Source organism: Caloenas nicobarica, chromosome 17, assembly GCF_036013445.1.
Source record: "Caloenas nicobarica isolate bCalNic1 chromosome 17, bCalNic1.hap1, whole genome shotgun sequence".
NCBI classification, from domain to species: Eukaryota; Metazoa; Chordata; class Aves; order Columbiformes; family Columbidae; genus Caloenas; species Caloenas nicobarica.
Genome location: NC_088261.1, coordinates 5,579,758 through 5,594,582, shown reverse-complemented (window position 1 = coordinate 5,594,582; position 14,825 = coordinate 5,579,758). Strand labels below are relative to the sequence as shown.

General features: G+C 51.3%; 1 protein-coding gene across 2 annotated transcripts in view; it reads left to right on the top strand.

The window, feature by feature from the left end:
* Window positions 1-5,536: 5,536 nt before the first annotated feature.
* TPST1 (tyrosylprotein sulfotransferase 1) overlaps window positions 5,537-14,825 on the top strand; it is a 35,614-nt gene continuing 26,325 nt past the window's right edge. Inside the window, exon 1 of one of the 2 annotated variants that reach the window (XR_010607136.1) lies at window positions 5,537-5,605. The gene's annotated coding sequence lies outside the window, so the exon portion shown is untranslated. Of the gene's footprint in view, window positions 5,606-11,392; window positions 11,455-14,825 lie in introns of those variants that run through there. The other variant, XR_010607137.1, reaches the window with a different exon arrangement.

Below are 14,825 nucleotides of genomic sequence, written 5' to 3'. Positions count from 1 at the left end.
GGTTTATGGAAAGCAAACGTTGTCTTCCTGGTGTGATACCATTTTCCCGGTGTCGTATATATCACATAAAAGATCTGCCGGTCTCCCAAGGCTGCGTTTTTTGTTTTTGTAACCAATCTGTTACTCAACACGGTGTATTCTGCTTGTTCTCATGGAGGAGACAAGACGGCACCAGGAGAGCGGCCTTTGGATATGAACGGTACGTGTGTGTTGGGCGCTGAAAAGCCAGATCGGTAATTTTGAGACAAAAAAGGCAGCATACTTGACACTTTTTGAATATTTAAGAAGTGCATATTAGTTTTAGCTTTCTCATTTCTTATGCGTTCCTCACTTTTATTCCGTATCGCGCGTTTGGGTCTTGGTGGGTTGATGGCGCTGCTTACGGCAGCTCTTGGGCTCTGGGAGAAAGGGGGAACGAGCCGCCAGGATTCCTCTGCTCTTTGGATACTTTAAAATACCTGGCGTTTCTCCTTTCGTCAATTCAAGCCCAAGAAGGCGAGCTTTCCTTCGGACCGCTTGGCAGTCCTCGCCGGGGCAGTTTTGTTAGCAGGCAGCTTTGTTTAACGGGAGGAGAAGCAGCTGCTGCTCCTACCTGGCTGTGCTCCGCTGCTGGGAAAGGGGAACGGATGCACTGGGAACAGAGATTTCTGCAGGGAATTTCGTGGAAGATCCCGGAAATCCCTCGGGATGAGCGGAGCAGCTTTGGTGGGGGTGACGCCGCAGCAGGGCTGGGTGATGCTGCTGCCCACAAACTGCAGAATTTGACGAGCTCTCCTTTTCTTACAGGGAGCAAAATGCATTTCCTTTGCGTGGTGTGTTTACTAGATAAAGATGTGTGGTCTTAATTAGAAAAAGCAAACCGAAAGCTCTGAAAGTGTGGAGGTTTTGGGTTTCTTTTGAAGTGGGTTTTCTTTTAGGCAGGTTTTCTTCTGAATCATGTCTTGCCTTCAAACAGCTTCAAGGTACTACATGGAAATGGCTTTCAAGCCTAAGGTGTGGGTGTGCTGGAAGGGTTAAATAACATCTACGGCATGCCTCGAAGTTTAAAAGTGTTTATACAAATGTTTTTAAGGAGGTCCTGTCATAAACAGTTCCGTACAGAACTTACTAAAATCCCTATGGGCCATAGACAAGCTGTTGCTTTTGAGGTCACCCAAACCAGGCTGATTTACACCAGCTGAGAATCGAGCCCTAAAATAATGAACCAGCCACATCATGATACAGTGTCAGAGGTCGATGTCTGTGGCTGCTGCAGTCCCAGCAGACCCCTGACACGCGAAGAATAATTGAACCAGACACATTTTTGAAACCGTCATACCTTCGAAGAAATAGAGAAGTTTAACTAGAGCACAGCTTGGAATGTTAAAGCTCTTTAAAATATTTCAACAGCAGCTTGGCTGCAACCAACCCCCACAGGAGCCCAGGAACTTCTCTAAAGAAGCCCCAAACAGCCTTTAAAACCACGAGTGATGGGTTTGTGTCCTTCCCAGAGAGAGGAGGGTCACGAAACCCCCTTTCTGAGGGGCTGCCGCGGAGGTGCAGTTTGGGACCCAGCCGGTGTCCCCGAGGGAGTCTATGGCAGCGTTGTTTTAAGTTGGAGCTGCCGGAGATGTTGACAGAGAAAATATTTTCTGTTCCCACAGAAAGAAACCCTGCTCCAAAGTTTTTATTGAGCAAAAAGAAATGCTTGCGCTGAAAAAATCAGAGCTCTGGCCAAAGCACAACTAAAATGCAGCGAGCGCTTGGGAAACAGTTGTTAAGCCCCGAGAACTTTGCCACGAGCGAGAGTCTCCCTGCATATGTTGCTTAAATTATTTTCCCTCTGCATTAAGGTTCTTTATTGTCTTAACTTTAGTGTTTATAAACATGCTTCGCGGGAGCACCGGAGATGCTTGGCACTGCCATCCCCATTTGTGCTGCTTTTTTCCTACAACCAGACTTGGCCGTTGGGGCTTTTTCTCATGGCCACCTGCAAAACGGTGCCGATGGTGCATATTTATGCAGCCCCCCAGGTCCAGCTGCAGCACGGCTCTGCGGAGCTGTTGAATATTGTGGTTTATTTTAGCATTTCCCCTGAATGGGGACCGGGCTGTTCCCAGCTGATGCTGGCAGCTGCTGGTGTGGCAGTGCCTGGCTGGCGGTGGCGGCGGCTCCGGTGTCTTCGGTCGCCCTGGACGGGCTTTGGTGCTGAGCACACAGGCTCTCTGTGCCGCTGTGGTTTTAAGCCCGTGTTTGCGCATCCCACCCCTTGTTCTCTTTCTACCGGGCGGCTCCACCGCCCGATCCACTGTGTGCAATTAGTGCTCGGCCCCGCCGGGCTCCCGCTCGGTGCCCTGCCGAGCTGCGGGAGGAAAGCTGGCAGGAGCCGCCCGGCGCTTTGCTTTTATGGGGCCGGGCAGAAACTCCATTGTTCAGTTAAAAAAAAAAAAAAAAAAAAAAAGCGAGAGAAAAAAAGAAAAAACCACCAAACCCAGCTGTTTCGCGAAGTCCTCCATCTCTCACCCCAAAAAATCCCCACCGCTGATGTCTCTAGGGCCAGCAGGACAGCGTGGTCACGGATGCCCCATCGCTTCCCAGCCAGACGTGGCTGCAGGACGGGGAGGTCTGGCGGGAGCCGGGGCAGCAGCGGGGCTGTGGAGCGGGGCTTTCACCTGGGATGCCAGCGCGGAGGGGACGGGGATGAGCTCAAACCATCAGTCCCAGTGGGAAACGAGTAACCGGGCGCCTTCTCCATCACTCCGGTCAGCGCTGGGCTGCTGCAGCGCGTTGGGGACCTGGTGCCTTTATGTTTCTGCAGCAGGGCGATTCCTCCAGCCGGGTTTGCTCTTTATGCACTGGCTGGTTTTTTCCTCTTAAAAGCTACAGAAATAAAGCACATGTTGGGTGCAGCTCCTGCCGTGCTCACGGTGCAGGAGCCGCCGGAGGAGCAGCTTCTCGCTGGGCTCTGTCCCAGCCTCAGTCTCTGACCCCTGCAGCACTCACCTGAAATTAAAGGTAAATATTTGCTTTACCCAGAGCTTTGCTAGCGCAGAGGTTTCCATGACGGGGTCGGGGTGCTGGAGAGTGTCAGCCCATCCCCTCAGCGGCAACGCCTCGATTAACCCAACCTGTTCCCCTGGGGATGGGGCGTGGGGTCCGCAGAGCATCAGGGATGGAGGAGGGCACGTTAAACCTGAGATTAAACCAGAGCTGAGCCCGTCTGCAGGGAGAGCTCTGCCTGTCCGCACCCCCTGTGCCACCCTGGGGACAACTCCGGGATAAACCACCCCCTCCACCCCAACCCCCTCGCCCTTCGCTCCTCCGCACCAGACTCGGGGCCGTCCCAGGGCGCAGAGCCAGCCCGGCTCCCCGGCCTCGTCTGTGGGTCCCTGGGGCTCCTGCGTCGCGGGATGTCAGTTCAGGGGAGCAAATCCCTTTTGTTACAGACCAGATGCCATCGAGGAAAAAGCCGTCCAAAAATAGAGAGTCTGAGTTGTTGAAATTATCCAGCTCAGGGGAGGGCAGGGGGAGGTGTGCTCTCTTAGCTCTCCAACACTTTCATTATATATAAATATATACGTATATAAAGTTCACCCCTGGAGACATGCTAAAGGCTTTTAAAAAAGCAGTCTGTTGGACTGGAGATACTTTTGCTGAGTCTTAAAAGGACCTTTGGGGTTTTTGCTCCTTATGCTGCCCATCAAGGAGGGAAGAAATCAGCTGGGATGAACTTGAGGTGTTTTATCAGCAGCTCTGGTTCAAGCATCTGCCCTTGCGTTGGGCTGAGCTCTCGGTGCCTGCTTCAAATTGCTGATTTTTTGTTAATTAGAAGTGTTCAGTTATCTGGCTGTCACAGAACAGCGATGCACGGTGAGCTCTGAAATGTTGTGGGTGCACACAAAACAGGTGGGTTTTGGGGGAAACGTGCAGGATAAGCACCTTGATGCCCCTGCAAGTGGCATCTCTGTCCCCATCCCAGTGCATCAGACACTCAGTGTCCCTTGTCCCACGGGAGAAGCTGCCACAGCAGAGCTCACCATCCCCAGCGCTTGGCTGAGCCTGTTTCCCCATCCCAGGCCAGCTCTGAACCAGCCCCTTCCCGGCCTCACCGGCTGCAGCAGAAAACTTCAAGCTGCTGCTGTATCACGTTAAGAAATGGTTACTTTTATATATATATATACACTCTTCAAATTCATCCACAAAGTGTTTTCTTTTCCCCTTTGTATTATCCAGGGATTTCCTTAGAAAACGCCGCGGCCAGGCAGGGCTAGAGGTTTCCTCGGGGTTCAGCAGCCGGGGGGAAAAGGAAGCGCAAAAACCACCCACGGAAACCCAGTGGGATCCAACCGCCCCTTCCCAGCAGGTTTGCTCCTTCAAAGCCCATAAAGCTCCCCAAATGCTGTCGCCGCCAGCTGCCCACGCCGCAGCCCCCGTGAGCGGCTGGGGGTGGAAACCGGCCGCTTCGGGCCAATTTAAACATTTTCCCTTTTCCTGTGCAACGTCCTGCCCCAGGCGTGGGTTCGGCAGAAAGTTGCCTCTTTCCCGGCCCCATGGGGCTGTGCTGAGGGGGACGGGACCCCCTGTCCGTGCGTCACTGGGACCCCGAGAAACCAGAGAAGGTGGCTTAAGCACCATTTGGGGTGGAAACGGCCCCAAAATGCTCCTCTTGCTCCAGAAAGCTGGTGGGGAGCGGCCGCAGGGGCTTCCACCCGGCTGCTGGGGTGGCCACGGGCTTGGTTCACAATCGCTCTCCTGTTTTAATACTGCGTGGAAAGATGAAGGCTTGAATTTGCCTTTTCTGGGAGGAAACCGATGCGGCATTTGGCAGGGCTTGTGATGACTTTACAGCAAAAGTTGTGGTTAATTCATCGAGCCAGCCGCGGGTCGTGCTGATACGCAGAGCTCCCGGGGTCCAGCACAAGCCGGTGACAGGGACATTCCCCCCAACCCTGCAGCGGTTTCGGTGTCGGTGTGTAACTCGTCCCTGCACAGTGATGAGCAGCGTACAAGCGTCCAATATTATTCCGGCGAAATACAATTTATCCCATTGAGCCTTGTTGCACAGAGTGATGTGCTTTGCCCTGCGGATGCGGGCGCAGGAGCAGGGGGTGCTCGGACGGGGCTCTGTGCACGTAAGGATGCGCAGTTGCTGCTTTCTGATGTGTTTTCCTTGTGCACGGGTGCTGGGAGTGGCTCAAAAGGTGAATCCCGCCCTGAATTGCCCTGGCTCTCAGTGTGTGTAGGGAGAACTGCCCAGGGCAGGGACCGCAGGTGGCATCCGTGGTTCTGCACTGACCCTGGCTGGCCCAGCTCGCTCCACCAGCATCTTGTTGGGCTCCATCACGGCAACAGAGACCGAGGTCCAACCACGGGCTCCAGCTCATCTCTAGTGCACAGCGCACCGAAAAAGCCTGTGATTCACTCCGAAACCTGTGTCTGACCCTACAAACACTGCCGTTCGTGATGTAACTTCCACAAGTTGCTCCTTCCTCTTTGGGCTTTGAGCTTTTCCCAGCCCTTTTCTCCGCTCTCCTGCAGCTCCGGGAGCTGGAGCCGTCCCTGCGGTGCCAGCTGAGCTGGTTGTATCGGGCCAGGAGCGGCGGCTCTGAAGCAAATCATCAATATTGTGAGAGTGGTGATGAAGTGGGGAGCTGGCGGGAGGGCAGGGAGGGACGGCGGGAGGCTGCGGATTCTGCATTTTTTTGCTGGGGCCTCAGCAGAGCCCAATAGTTAATCATTAAAATATGCTTATATGTAACTAATCTCTGCAGGACAATGAACTGAGAAATAATTTAACGCAATTTAAATGGGTCATAGTAGTCACTAGAATAAGCGTGGCTCGAGCCAATGGGAGCCATCAGGCTCCTATAAAAACGGGTGGGGAAGAAATAGCAGCTGGTGGGAAGAGATCACCGAGGACCCAATGCGTGTCCTGAGCCGCCTCTCGACGTGCGGAGATCCTCCCGATCTGCCCGAAATCAGGCTCCAGCTCTGGGCTGATCCCTTCTCCAAATCCTGGTGATCCCTTCTCCAAATCCTGGTGATCCCTTCTCCAAATCCTGGTGATCCGTTCGGCGGTCGGTGGCCGCGGTGGGAAGGACGGGGTCTGCCCGGAGCCGCTCGGCGCTGCCCATGGGGACCAGAATCACCCGTTTAAGTCTCGAGAGGTGAAATTCAGCGGCGCCGTGAGTCAGGGGCTGCGTCGCTTGGGCTGGGGGTGAGCGGGATGCTCTTCCACGAGGTGGGTGGGACCCGGGGCACTGGCTGGTTTTGGTGAAAGCCCGTTTGGGGTGGCGGTTTCGGCGATGCGAAGGTGTTAGTGACGTTATCACGGTGTAATCCTGCTGGGACATGCAGCACCGAGTGGGCGCCGCCGCCGGGGTTTTGCAGCAGCTCTGTAAGGGGAGGAAATGAATGGAAATGGATTTTAGTGGACTTTGATCAGCCTGTGAAAGGGATGATATCAGCTGGGCGCTTTGCTTGGCTCCCAGCCTTCCCAGCAGCACGTTCCGGCTTTATCCCTGGTGTCCTTTTGGGACCGATGAGCACAGCTGAGACCCTCCAGCACAGCCCTGACCATGGCCGGGGTGAGAATAGATCTGCTGCAGAGAGAAGTGACACTGAGCACTCTGCCAGCCTTGTTCCCTGCCTTAAAATACCCCAAAGAGGTGCTAAGTGCAGTTATTGGTAGCTCCATGGCACAGACATTTACTCCTGTGGCAGTGCGCGCCGCTCCCCTTCCTGCCAGTCCTCAGATAAGCAATAAATCCCAGCATCTCCAGACATCAGTTTCATCCTGCTACTTGGTTTTTCTCCAGTCTTTTAGTCTAATAGTATTTAATCTCTCTCTGTGACTTTTCTGTCTTTTGTCCAACTTTAAGTCATATGCAGTTGATTTATACCAAACCCCACATTACATGAAATCAGCTTTCAGCTCCCTTCGACCTGCTTGCAAAGAAGCAGATGGGTGCGAGGACTTGCAGAGGTAATCGTGGCTGCGCCGGCCAGCTGCTCTCCCATCTAGAAAATAAAGAGCACAGCCTGGTTCCTGTTAAATTTTGCTGGTCGCATTGGTTTACATTGTTTGTCTCATGTTTTATGGCTTTCAAGCTGATGTTACGTTACGCTGGCTGGAGTTTAGGCAAAAAATCAAACGCAGGCACTGGCAGCCTTCCCCAAACGCATTCATGAGGGTTGATCGCATAGTCACATTTTCTTAGTCACTGGAGGAGGAACAGCGGAGCTTTTTTGCTTGTGTCCCGTTGCATTGATGCCGGTGAAAAGCACTTGCTGGATGATTTTGGAAATTCGAACCATGGCTGGGTGCTCCTGCAGCCGTCAGAGCGGTGGTTTGGTGGCCGTGGGGTGTCTCCTGTCTTTATCTTGACCCACAAGCTCTTTTTTTTTCAGCTTATCGTTTCCCCTGTCCTGTTAAGGGGAGTGAGAGAGCGGCTGGGTGGGCGCCCAGCAGCCAGCCAAGGCCGCCCCACCGAAAACACCGACTGGGGCAGAAATTCTCATATATATGTATGTAGAATCATAGAATATCTCAAGTTGGAAGGGATCCATGAGGACCATCGAGTCCAACTCCCTGCGCCTCGCAGGACTACCTAAAACTAAACCATATGACTGCGAGCATCGTCCAGACGCTCCTTGAACTCTGACAGGTTTGGTGCTGTGACCACTTCCTCAGGGAGCCTGTCCCAGTGCATGTATGTGCGTCATATCTATATAGAGAGATATAAATGCATTTTAGGATTAACGTCTCACGGCTGATTTGAGGGGTTACGTTGCAGACCTGTGTCCCCGATGGTTTGCTACCGTCATCTTTGCTGGCTCTCATCAAGTCTGTGCAATGAGCTGCGGATATACCCACCAAAAAAATTAAACCAAACAAAACCAACTGTTTTCCACCCATCTTGGGTTAGGCAGAGGCTGTCTGCAGAGCCAGGCTGGGATTTCTCTCCAAAGGAACCCAAAGTATTTGGAATCGAAAGCCCTGATCTAAGGGTAAAAGTTTCTCGCCGGCCACATGAGTGAAGAAAGTTTCTTATTTCGTTTTACGAGCGTCAGCAGCACGTTGGCTGGGAGTTCTGCCCCTTCTGCTCTGTTTCTGGCAGAGGAAGTCTCATTTTTCCTCGGGAAAACAAGAAATAGAATATTCCTATAAGACCGAGTGTAGCAGAACATGTAGAAGTTAATGTTAGGGATGACACCTACAGAATTCAGCAGGTTCCTATGGCAATAGGTGGAGGCGTTTAGCATTTGCTCTTAATGATGTCTTGATGTGTGTGTGTATTAGGAAGCGACGGAGAAGCCGTGCGGGGGGTGCTGGATGCAGGATGGGCCAAGCGAGTCCTGATTTTGCTGTTTCTGTTCCCTCTCTCCCCATTGCAGTCCGGAAAACTGGCGTATTGATGGCTGCTCTCTTTTATTGATTTAAAAGTGCTATTGCAGGAAGATGGGTTTATTGTTTGCCTCTGCTGGTGCAATTTTGGTTTTCTTAAGAAAAAAAAAAAAAAGAGACTGTTTCTTATTGTGCCCCAGGTTTTTCGCATAAAGTCGCAGAAGCTTGGTAGATGATTTCTTTGCTGTGCTTTATTATTCTCCGTGCTGCTTTTTTAATTTAACATCTGTTTTATGGTTGAGGGGGATGTTATCCGGTGGTTAGAGCAGAGGACAGGGAGCAAGGAGGTCTGGATTTCGTCGCTTGTCTACAATTAATTTATAGTTTCATACAGGCCATTTTTTGTTGGGCGCAGGTTTCAAATGTCTTCACACCCTCAGGTTCTCCGTTGGGTCCCACCGCTCCCATCGCCTCTCTAACGAAGGTACCTCCTCTATTTTCAATTAGGGCCATTCCCCTCCCTGTAGCAAACCCAGCAGCGTCTCCACGAGCTCAGAGAAAGCATTAGAGGCCGCGTTCTGTTTCAAAAGGCCACCGTAAAAATAAATGATTGATGGAAACCAAACAATAAGAGGGAGCTCCTGAAGGTCCCGCTCCTCCTTCCTCTATTTACTGCTCTTCCAGACTTTGGCCCAGGGGCTTGGGCTTCACCCATTTCACGACACACCTCGCTCAAGACCTGAAGATACGACCTTGGGAATAAATAAATGGGTCTAAACCAAGGGTTTTCAGGCAACACTCCAGGCTGAGCTGTTCAGCTGCTGCAAAGTGGGGAAAAAACACTGCCAAGCTAGGGTGCTGGATCCAGCAAATGAGCCTGTCCCCAAAAGCAATGGGATTTTGTTTATTATTTATTATTATTTATTATTTGCCCTCCTCGTCTCCCCCTAGGAAAGGTGCCAAACTCCAGTGGCTGAACCAACGGTTGCCCGTGATGAGCAGAAAGCGGTGGGGCCACATGGCAGCCCCTGTGGAGGGAGAATTAAGGTTTAAATTCCGTTCCTTTTAGCTGACAAATCAAGCTCAACCGTAAAGGAGGCAGAGGGTGATGAAAATCCTGCAAGTCTGGAACAAAAAACCATGGCGGGGATGGGATTTAAATTCTGTCTTGTCTCGCCTTTAATAGCGTGAATTTTGACACCACTTGCAAGCAACTCAAAGAAAAGGGCTGCACTGTGTATGATTTAATTAGCAGCGTTAACGGTGTTCCTTCAGAGCTTTGTGTAATTTTAGAAGTGTTTACGCTTCTGCAGCTGCGTGCAAGCTGGCAGCTGACACAGGGACCCGCTCGCGCCATTGTACAGTCACCGCTTTCGAAACGCCCGCGCCTTGTGCGTGAGAGAGATGCCAACGTGTTTAGACAATGGGGATATTTTTGCTTTCAAAACTGCTGCGATCGCAAGAGCCGGGTTCTGCAGGACCGGCCGTGCTGGCCGTCCTGCTCCGGAGTCACTCATCCCACCGACGGTGTCACCGGTGTCTCGTTGTCACCGTCACAACTGGGTGGTTTGAAATCCTTTGATCTGATGCAGGCAGAGCTCTGTGTCCTTGGCCTGAGGGGTTTTTTGTTATGTTTTTAAATGCTGGGGTTTGTGAATTGCTCTTTCACCTCCCTGTGCTGTTTTCCAGGCACAGATGAGATCATTTCTTGTATCCCCGGCTTTATAAATAAGCTAATGGATATTTAGCTCACTAAGCGGCCGCCACATGAGCGGACTTAATCCTGCAAACCACTGGGCACTTTGCAGCATTTAAACTTCACGGGACAAGTCCCACAAGACTTCTCCCTCTCGGGTTTGCGTTGCTGTGCCGCCAGCCGCGCTTTCCCAGGCAGATGCCTGCGAATGTGATGGAGAACCGTGCCGAGGCCGGGCTGTGCGGATACAGGGGCCTCTGAGCATCACTCCTTGCTGGTTTGTGAAAATCAGACCCAGCTTAGCCAGTCTCTGTGACATCGGAGCGGGGGGTTATTTTATTTTTTTTAGGGAAACCTAAAGGAGAAGAAGGAATTAGGCAATGGTTCGTTCTCGGATGTTCCCGTGCTGGAGATGAGCGCTCTGCCTGTGCACGTCTGTTGTGCCACATAGGCAGCTGTCTGCAAGCCAAGGACACGGGAAGATGCCTATAAATGTAAAAGGGGAGAGAGTATTCACTCCTGCTTTCTGACTGGAAAAACAGCTATTTCTGTATTTCTTGGATGGCTAGGACTGCCTACCGGCTGGAAAAACCCAAGGACTCTGCACCTCCGGAGGCTCCTACAGCTGCGGAAAAAATCTCCTGGTGAAATAAATACATATGATGCCTAAAATGCCTTGCCTGTGAGAACAGGGACGAGGACTGCGCGGAGATATTCCTAGCCTGTAATTATTTCTCCAGGCACGTGGAAAGATCAGTTCTCGGCTGTCACATTTATAAAGCAGCAGACACGAGATCAGACAGAGACGGGGGAACATGGAGCTGTTTATCACAAAGCACTGCTTTCCAGGGCCCGCTTTATTAGAAGCCAAACAAGAACTTCAGGGCCTGGAGATTTGCGGGATTGTTGAGAAGATTGACTAGAGATTCTGGTATTTAAAGGATGGCATCTACTTCCTAAAGATCCTTCCCAATTAAATGCATTAGCACATCCTTCTCTAAGCAATAACCAAATATTTATATCTTAAGCAGGTGGAGGAACTGGAATAAGGGTGAAGGAACTGGAATAAGGGTGAAGAAAAAAACCCCAAACAAACCCACAGCAGCTCAGCTTGCAGCCACCTCTCCACACACGGGAGAATTTTTCTCTCCCGTTAGAGAGGAGTGACCAGGCTGTGCTAAAAGGGAGGATATGGGGATTACCCCCAATTTGGACACAAGAGGAAAACTTTTCACTATGAGAACAATCAGCTGTTGGAATAATCTCCCCAGGGAAGCGGTGGATTCCCCAACGTTGGACACGTGGAAGATTCAGCTGGATGGGATGCTGGGCCAGCTTGTCTAGACCGGGCTTTTGCCAAGAAAGGCTGGACCAGATGATCCTTGCGGTCCCTTCCCACCTGGTGTTCTATGATGCCATGAGCCTGTGCCATGTGAGACCTGGGGGATCCTCACCTGTTAACCTGGGGCAAAGCTGGGGGTAGAGGAGCGGTGCTTTTGGGTTATGCACAAGGTTGACGCTGTGCGTGCAGGTTAGGTGGATCCCTGGGCTGGCAGCTGAGGATTTTTGCTGGCAAACACTGCCAATGGCATCTTTCTGGTCCCGCAGTGATTCCCATGGTTTGGTTTTGCTGGCTTTGGCTATGAAATACAAATTATGTGGCTATTGACAATGCCGGGGGTGCCCCAGCCCATCGGTGCCTGCGCCATATGTGCTCCGGCATCCCCCGGGGTAAATTTTGCACTGCCAAGGGCAGACTTTTCATCGCTGACACGGTCGATACACGAGGCAGCCGGGCCAGCAAAATAATATCAGTAGCAGAGAAAAGCAATAAAAATGAGCGTGCCTCTGGGAGACGTGGAGAGAGACATTAGCATCCTTCCAAGTTAAACAGCGTCCTCGCTGGGTTTGCAGCTGACAGGTTTGCTCTGCTCGTAAGACAGACGGCGGTAAGTGCAGGGCGCGATTCTGGGTGCAGAAATATCTATTCAGCAGAAACATCTTATTCTCCTGCTGTGAGGGGACGCAGGGGAATGTCATCAGCTTAATGTCCTGTGGGGCCTGTTTTCCCTAAACTCGGAGGCTCATGAATACGGTCCTTGGATGTTCTCCTCTGGGGACTGTAAGTCTTCCCTGAACATCCAGGCTGGGTTGTTTTTTTGGATTAGTCTGCACTTACAGACACCGCTGGGATCCATTGGTGGTGCTGTGTGCCAGCTGTCCCCCTCGCTCCCTATCCTGCTGTTATGTGCATCCACGAGTGGGTTATTCCCATCCCCTCCCTCTGCATCTGGGCTCTGGAATAACCCTCAGCCCAAGATAAATTAGGGCATCTCAGAGGCCAGGGATGCAGAGATGGACACTGCCCCAGGGCTTGAGGTCTGTGTTGGTTTGACTGCCGGCAGGTCGCTTTGTCACAAGGCGTTAAGTCCATCCTTTTTCCCCTGGTCAGAGGGCAGTTTGTTGGTATTCATAAAGGCAGAGATAACAGGATTGACTTAAGCTTGTCTTTGACACAAAGCCAACTAAGCACTTAAGCCTTAAGCGGGGCTGCTCGGTGCTCCGGCTGCGAGATGAGATGGCCCAGGCACAACTGGGGCTTGGGATTTCAGAATTACTTCTACCCAAAGGCCAAATGAATTTCCCAGATGCTGAAATCCAACCCAGTTGCTTTGTGCTTTATCATATCAGTACCCTCCAAATTCCTCTGTTCTCTCAGTTCCTTCCTTTAGGAGAGGTAATGGGAAGATTTTTTTGAGGCAGAAAAGCTGAGTTGGGATCAAAGCCACAAGCAACAACCCTCCTCCATCTGCCTCTCAGCGCAGGAGAGATCCTCCCTGTGCGAGACAGCCAGCGAGAAGGCAGGTTGTGCAATCGCTGCTGAGGCATTCGAGGAAAAAGAATAATATTTAACAGTTCTGGCAAGAACATGCCTAAGCCAGCAAGCACAGCTCTCCTTGCTCTGGGCTGGGGAATGAGCTGGGCAGAGCCAGAGGGAAATTCTTTACATTCTTAGGATTGGGAAGGTGGAATTAAGGTACAATACTCCTGGATGAGGGCCAGGATATCTGGACTAGCAAGCTTTCTGTTGCTTTTGAAGACCACACTTGAATTGTATTTGGAGTGGAGTTGGTGTCAGGAAAGCATTGTATTGGAAGCCCAGGGAGGGGAAAAAAAAAATAAAGACCCATTTTTGTCCCCGAATGTACCAGACCTGCAGCTCACAGAGGTCAGGGCGGCGTGCTGGGGACTTTGCTCGCTCGTGCGCTGGCCCAGCAACTTGTGTGATGTGGTAGGAAAGATGCTGCTCGGTACAAGGTAAATCAGCACAACCTGTCACTGCTGCTGGATCTGTGACCATCCGTGTCACCTGCGGCTGTGCAGGAGGCTCCTGGTTCCTCCAGCATGTACTGGACCGCTGATGTATCCCCGACCCAACGCATGAGGGGGTCTTGGTCCCTCCAGGCAATGAAGTCCAGCTTGGTCTCTGCCATAGCAGTGGTTTGGAGGAAAAGTCTGGTTTATGTTATGGCTCACATTTGGAAATAACAGGTAAAAAAAATTAACGTAGGCTTCTAAGTGCATGCGGCTGAGCCCCCGGCGAGGAGGAATTATTTCCCAGCTTTAAGGTAGAAAATGGAGCAAATTCTGGCCAGCCAGAGTTACAGAAAATACAACTGTGAAATGCTGAGCAATTAAGTGCTCTCACTTCTTGTAGTGTTTATCCACCAGCAACAGCAACTTCACGGCTGAGAGTTAAGCTCTGTCTGTACCGAGACTTTGAGTGATGCAATATTTGATGGGTTATTTGATCCGCAGCTCCCAGACAAGTGCTGATTAAAGAAGGGCCCAGCATGGGGCAGCCGCTATGTACAGTAGCTCCGTCTGCTTTGTACAGCAGCTTTTCCCTTTTCCCTTGGAGAACAGCATTTTTTCCCCCCTGGAGGCACTGTTTGATTGCCACAGATTGGAAGCTTTTAAAAGGGACAATCTGTGTGAGTCACAGTTAAAGCCATAAAAGAAAAACCAATAAAGCAATCTGAAAAGTGCTGTTTAATGGATTGAGGCAAACTTACTGGAAACAGGATACAGACTGTTTCATCTTTAAATCGTTAGTTCAAATCCAGCTGCATTCGGGAGCATATGACATTTAGTTTTTATTTATTGACAGTCAATAGCTGTCAGAGGAAAGAAATTTGAAAGGAATTTTACCACCTGAAAGGAGCTGCTGGTTTCTCTGCGCTCCCAGCAGCTCCCTGGGCACATCTGAAAGCCTTACAGGCATTAGGTATGCTTAAAACTCAGTCCTTACAGGGCAAAGCTTTTCCCACCATGAAAATACTTGCCGCTGCCCTGAACATTATGTATCTGCTCACGTGGCTGCCTTCGCTTAATTTTCTTAGCAAATAAAATGTGCATGAGCTGCCTACTGCACTGTGTTCACCCCACTCAATAGCGATGCTTCTCCGTCACTTTGGAGAAGCGGGAGGCAGAACAAGCGTTCATCCTGATCGGCTCTCCGGGCAGCGAGTCCTGACAGGCTGGTAGAAGTTTTATGGCATGTGCTTTTCAAGGGCTACGAGAAACGAGGTAATGGGCTGTTATTAATTCTTGCATCCTGACGGTATCGCTGTCAGCTTGGGCACCGCCGCTCTGCATCCCGTGGGGCTGGATGACGGCAAAGCCCGGCTGGTTTATCTCCCCAGCCGCATGGGATTTGTTCCGTCTCTCCGGGAGACAGGACGGTGAGTCAGACCTGACTTTAGGGCTTTCGGGATTAAAAGGGGATGTTCTCCCACAAGG